The sequence below is a fragment of the Monodelphis domestica genome, chromosome 7, assembly GCF_027887165.1.
Source record: "Monodelphis domestica isolate mMonDom1 chromosome 7, mMonDom1.pri, whole genome shotgun sequence".
Classification (NCBI taxonomy): Eukaryota; Metazoa; Chordata; class Mammalia; order Didelphimorphia; family Didelphidae; genus Monodelphis; species Monodelphis domestica.
In genome coordinates this window covers 203597987-203603887 of record NC_077233.1, presented here as the reverse complement: position 1 = coordinate 203603887, position 5901 = coordinate 203597987, and the positions used below count along the sequence as shown (strand labels likewise).

The 5901-nt window shown below is 37.3% G+C and overlaps 1 pseudogene; it reads left to right on the top strand.

Moving 5' to 3' along the window:
• Positions 1–571: 571 nt before the first annotated feature.
• LOC100014317 (thioredoxin reductase-like selenoprotein T) lies at positions 572–5240 on the top strand (annotated as a pseudogene).
• Positions 5241–5901: the final 661 nt, after the last annotated feature.

Here is a 5901-nt window from a genome sequence, read left to right as displayed (position 1 = left end):
ACACATGTGTCTCTTTCAATTTCTTGGATGTAAAACTGTTCTAGAAGAAATACCAATTGTTAGGAAGTTTTTGGGAAAAAAAGAGAGAGAAACAGCAATGCACAGGTGGAGAAATGGCAAATCAATCCACCCATTTTGAGAAAAATTTGCAATTTTCTCAAAAGTTTGAGGAAATGTGATGATGGGACAGGGAGAGGTTATTGGCAATCTCAGCTAGATCTTGGAAGACATTGTGTTTCACAAAAGCATTTTAGAGAGGTTGAATTCAAAAGGTATGTTATCAACTAATATAATTCAATTTATAAAGCCAAAATATATTAAACACCTAGTATGCAAAAGACACAGTGCTAAGTGCTAGATATACAGGAATAAATAGAAATCTGGCCTTACCTTCAAGGAGTTTACATTCTCCTAAGAGTAGAGTCATGTATACAAGTAAATAGATATAAATAAATAGAATAGATGATATGAAGAGGGAAAAGGCATTAATGACTTGGGGGGGGAGGATAAGAAAAGTTTCTTAGCAGTGCTGAGTATTAGTGTTGGGTTGAGCCTCTGCGGCTGGAAGATGATGAGGTTCCTGCTGCTCCTGCTCATGGCGGTGGCAGCGGCACTGCAGGGCAAGGCCTTGGCCAACACTGGCAGTGTGCCGGGCAAACAACTCAAGATACAGTATGGGGCCGCTGCTCAAGTTCCAGATCTGTGTTTCCTGAGGCTATAGGCGGGTGTTTGAGGAATACATGCAGGTTATTAGCCAGCGGTACCCAGACATCAGCATAGAAGGAGAGAATTACCTCCCTCAACTAATATATAGACACATAGCATCTTTCCTGTCAGTCTTCAAACTAGTATTAATAGGCTTAATAATTGTTGGCAAAGATCCTTTTGCTTTCTTTGGCATGCAGGCTACCAGCATCTGGCAGTGGGGCCAAGAAAATAAGATTTATGAGTGTATGATGGTTTTCTTCCTAAGTAACATGATTGAGAACCAGTGTATGTCAACAGGTGCATTTGAGATCACTCTAAATGATGTCCCAGTGTGGTCAAAGCTGGAATCTGGTGTAAAAAATAGACTCGAATTCAGGACTCCAATACCCAGAATCCTTTGCTCCACTTCCCCAGAGTGCTTTGTAATCACACTGAATTCTCACCTGGGTGAGAACACAAATGATTATTTAAAGGAGTTCTCCACCTACTGAGGAGCTTTTTGGACTTCCATTTTGGAGCAGAAGCGGCTCTTCCATGATGTGAGATTATCTTGTCTAGGCCTCTCTGGCCTAGGCATGTGTTTTCTTATCCTGTATTTTCCTTAATCCTTAATCTTTAATAAACCTCATAAAAATATAATACTCCTTGCAGAGAGAAACTAATTTCTACCTGCCTCAGTTTCCCTAAATTTTAATCTTTACAGTTTGGCGACCTAATGGGAGAAAAAATACTCTCAATCTTCTGATTCTTTTCTGATCTTAAATTCAGCTTTAATAACTAGTGCCTAGAAATTTTTTTGATCCACTTTTCTCTGGCCTAGGTTTTTTACCCTTGTAAAGCTGCTGCTCATTCCAGCCATTAGATAGCTCACAGGGTCGCTCTGGACCTGTTGCGTTTGCTGTCCACCTGGCTGCTAAGTTCTGACTGCCTGCCTACCTGTTTCTCCTGCTTCTGCTCCTGGCTGTTCTGTCCTCACCTTGTGTTCCGGCTCCAGGCCCTGCGTTGCTGCCCCAGCCCACACCCCAGTGGTCTCTGCCCATCTGGCCCAGCTGATCCCAGTCCGGCAAAAACGAACGCGACCCCAGCCGGCTCATCACCCAGATCCTTGGAGCAGATCACTCAGGACTCACTTCTACCAACTGGTAAGGGGGTATTGACCATGTGGGATCAGATCATAGCAGAGAGAGAGGGAGAGAGAAAAAACAGACTTTTCAAATAGGAACTTAAAAGCAATGGGCTGTTTAAAAGGATACCTTTTGACTGTTCTGGTAATATTAGTGACTTCACCTGCGTGTCAGGGAGAAGACTCAGCTAACTTTGAGGAGGCAAATGGGTGGCTCAGGGAACTGAGAGCCAGGCCTAAAGACATGTGGTCCTGGGTTAAAATCTGGCCTCAGATACTCCCCAGCTGTGGGGCCCTGGACGGGTCCCTTAAACCCCATTGCCTAGCACTTACCACTCTGCCTTCCGACAATAGATATTTAAATGGATAATTAAAAAACAACAACAACAAAAAAAAACCCAAGGAACTTAAAGACTGGAGGTTCTAAGGCATTTCAGACTCCAATGGTTTATACAAATCCCTGTATTCTATTGCATTTTTCCTGATTGTTTTGTTTAAGGTTTAACTTTGTGATTTTAAGTTTATATATTACTGGATTCAATATTATTCTGTTATGCTGTTCATTTTAATGTACTGAGTTTTAACTACTGTTAAATTCTGTTGTTTTTCCCCCTATAACTGTGCTGAACAAATATCATTGTAATAATTAAGCCCATATATGAAAAACAGCTTTTTTCTATTTTTTCCTTTGTAAATTGTCACATAGAGGATAGATGGACTTCATCAGAACTGGTTACAATTGAAATAACAACCTTTGGGGGAAAAATATGTTCTAAATATCTCAAATGATTTTAAGGGTTTTTGATTTTTAGAATTTTTTTTTTAACAATCTCTGGTTATTTCGCTTGCCCCTATCATGAGGTGTAAGGCTCACTCTAGTAGCTCAAGTGAAATACATTTTATAACCCACAACCTTCCCGCATTTCTAAATATGTGAATGGAAGTTGGGGCAGTTAATCTCAGTGCATTTGTACCCCTAAAAAGCCTCCAAAAAAGGAGCACCTCTCATTTATACTCTTCAGCTCACTATTTTATTTCCACCAGAATGATATATAGATTTCTTGATTATGTTCTTAACCCAAAATGAATTTTACTTTATTTAAAAATCTGTGTATTACCAAGGTTGAAAGATTTCTACGTTTGAAAAAATTGTGACAAATATCCATCAATTCATAGGCTTTTAAATGTCATACAACAACTTATGTAAAATATGATAGCGTGTTTGTTTGCTATTGTAATTAATTGGGCTAATGAGAATTTTGGGGATGTTGATACCACATATTTGTACTACTGTTCTTTAAAAATGAAAAATTGTTACCTTGTTCAATTCATTTGCTACAGTGGATCATGGCCACATGAAGAGGAAATGGATCTCATTTTTGGTGAGAAAGCCTTGTATTCTATATTTTCTTAGCTGACACAGAGTGTCAATGATAATAAGTTATATTTTTTGAATTTTTAAAGCTCTTTTATTATTATATTTTTCTTGCATGTGCAATATACTATTTTTTTTATTTTTTTCTCTCCTTTTTTATATTTCAAGCACATGTCACCAGTATTAAGATTTTCTTTAACTTTTTGACTTTTCAGTACTATAAGTTTGAAATACATTTGTCAGAGCATGCCCAAAAAGGTTTTGACTATAAAAATGATGCCACTAATTATTTAAAAAGAAATTATGGGACTTTGCTTAATGATTCTGTCTGATTCCAGGACAAGATATACACAAAAGAGCCATTGCACAGGGCCAAAGAAAAGCCAATCCAGGATGGATTGATGTACTTCTAGGCCAATACAAAGGTCTTGAACCTAGTGTGAAGACTCCAGGTTACTGTCCTTATCATTGCTAGATATAGGCTTTCCTTGTGTCCACACTCACTCTGAAAATACTCACAGACGAGTATCCCCAAAACCTTGGCTCATATAATCTGGTCCCCCTTTCTGCCTTTCCTAGTGTGGTAACTTTCTGTAGTCCTGGCTACTGACTGGGTAAATGCATCATTGCTTCGATCATTTTGATTGGGCCCTGATAGAAGGACCTGTTATAGATTTATTTTTCTTTTACTTAGAATTTTTTCACATAAAGCTTTGATAGTCTATATTTTCATTCAGAGTTTTTTCTTTTTTTCTTTGGATTTTTCTGATGTCTTTTTAATAACTCTTACCAATTGGTTCATATACCTCATACCTCAGCCATTCATCCCTAAGTGATCCTGTATTTTTCAATCACCCACAACACGGGGAAATGTAAAAAAAAAAATTATTATTTTAAATTGAAAAGTTTAAATTCCTTTTGAGAAGAATTTTAGGTAAAGAAGATGTTACCTCTCTGAATCCAGAAACTGAACTGTTGGAGAAGCCACCATGAAGAAGCCTCCAGACCACAAGCTATACAAGATCAAAATGAACTTTGGGTGTGGTTGATTGAACATTTATTTGTATGTATACTTTCATGCCAAAGGGGACTGCCCCCTAACTGGCTTTTTGTCAATGTGTTCAGGAATTATTGGTTTTATTCTTTTTTTTTCTTTTTTCTCTTATCCTCAAATTATTGTAATCTTTAAATTGATTATGTTTTCATGATCCTTTGGGAAAAATTATTTTGTTTTCAAATGATCACACGGTGAAATGTAAAAATTAGACTCAAATTCAGGACTCCAATACCCAGAATCCTTTGCTCCACTTCCCCAGAGTGCTTTGTAATCACACTGAATTCTCACCTGGGTGAGAACACAAATGATTAAAGGAGTTCTCCACCTACTGGGGGGCTTTTTGGACTTCCTTTTTGGAGCAGAAGCGGCTCTTCCATGATGTGAGATTATCTTGTCTAGGCCTCTCTGGCCTAGGCATGTGTTTTCTTATCCTGTATTTTCTTTAATCCTTAATCTTTAATAAACCTCATAAAAATATAATACTCCTTGCAGAGAGAAACTAATTTCTACCTGCCTCAGTTTCCCTAAATTTTAATCTTTACACGGTCACCTTCCATCCATGCAGCACCTTGTTCAAATTCTTGACAACGAAATGAAACTGAATGTGCATATGGATTCAATCCCATATCATTAATCACAGCCCCATCTTTCAGCCCTGAAAACTTGTTTGCATTAATGGATTTTTCTGAGAGCAGTGTGGTTGGCACCAATGAAGGCCTATACTGAAAACAGCAAGCTGTTAGTACAGACCAGATACTTACTTTGCAGCCTCGTTGAATTTCTTGGAAAACCTTAATACAAGACAGTCTTTCCATGCTGGCATGTTTTGGAATACTGCACATTCATGGAGTGCAATAATACTGTATAGTTATATTTTTAAAGGGTTAATTCAGCCAGTTAATTGTTTTAAAATGCAGGCATTACTACTTGTAACTTTATTTCTTAGTCATGTTTGGGGGAAAAAGTGGCAAATTGAATTGATACCTGATTTTTTTTCCTTGAAAGATTGATGTCTTACATATGTTGTGATTTTATATGCATTTATGTTCTTTTTGTAGTTTAAGATGGATATTTGGGGAAATAGCTGACATTCCTAAGTACTTTACAAAAGTTTTCAAACATCTCTAATTTGGTTATGTCCTGTTTGTATGGTTTTCAAAATATTGCAAATTGTGAACAATGCATTATACTAGATTATGAAAAAAAAAAGAAGTGCTGAGTATTGAAAGAAACTAAGAACCAGGCATAGGCAGCACAGGTTTTTAACTAATCTGTTACTAGGAAACTGAAATTGGGGGTTTCCTTGATTTTAAGTGTTCTCATCTACAGTGGACCTAAAGAAAATAAGGTGACTCTACTAAATCTGGCACAAATGTGGTGAATTTCTGACGGGAGGGATAGGTAATGGCAGTGTCAGTGTGCCTAAGGAGGAAAATTAATACATTTTAAAAGCAGAACAGATTAAAACGAATGACCATTGGAGTTTAGGAAAGGATAATTGTGAAGAGCTCAGTTGAATGAGAGAAGATGATCTGGTTTTTTAGAAAAGATAGAAATTTAAGAAAGTGGTGGAGAACAGAGAATAGTATGTTTTAGGCACAGGCCTTTAATGATGAGTTTAGGGAATGGGAAGCAATC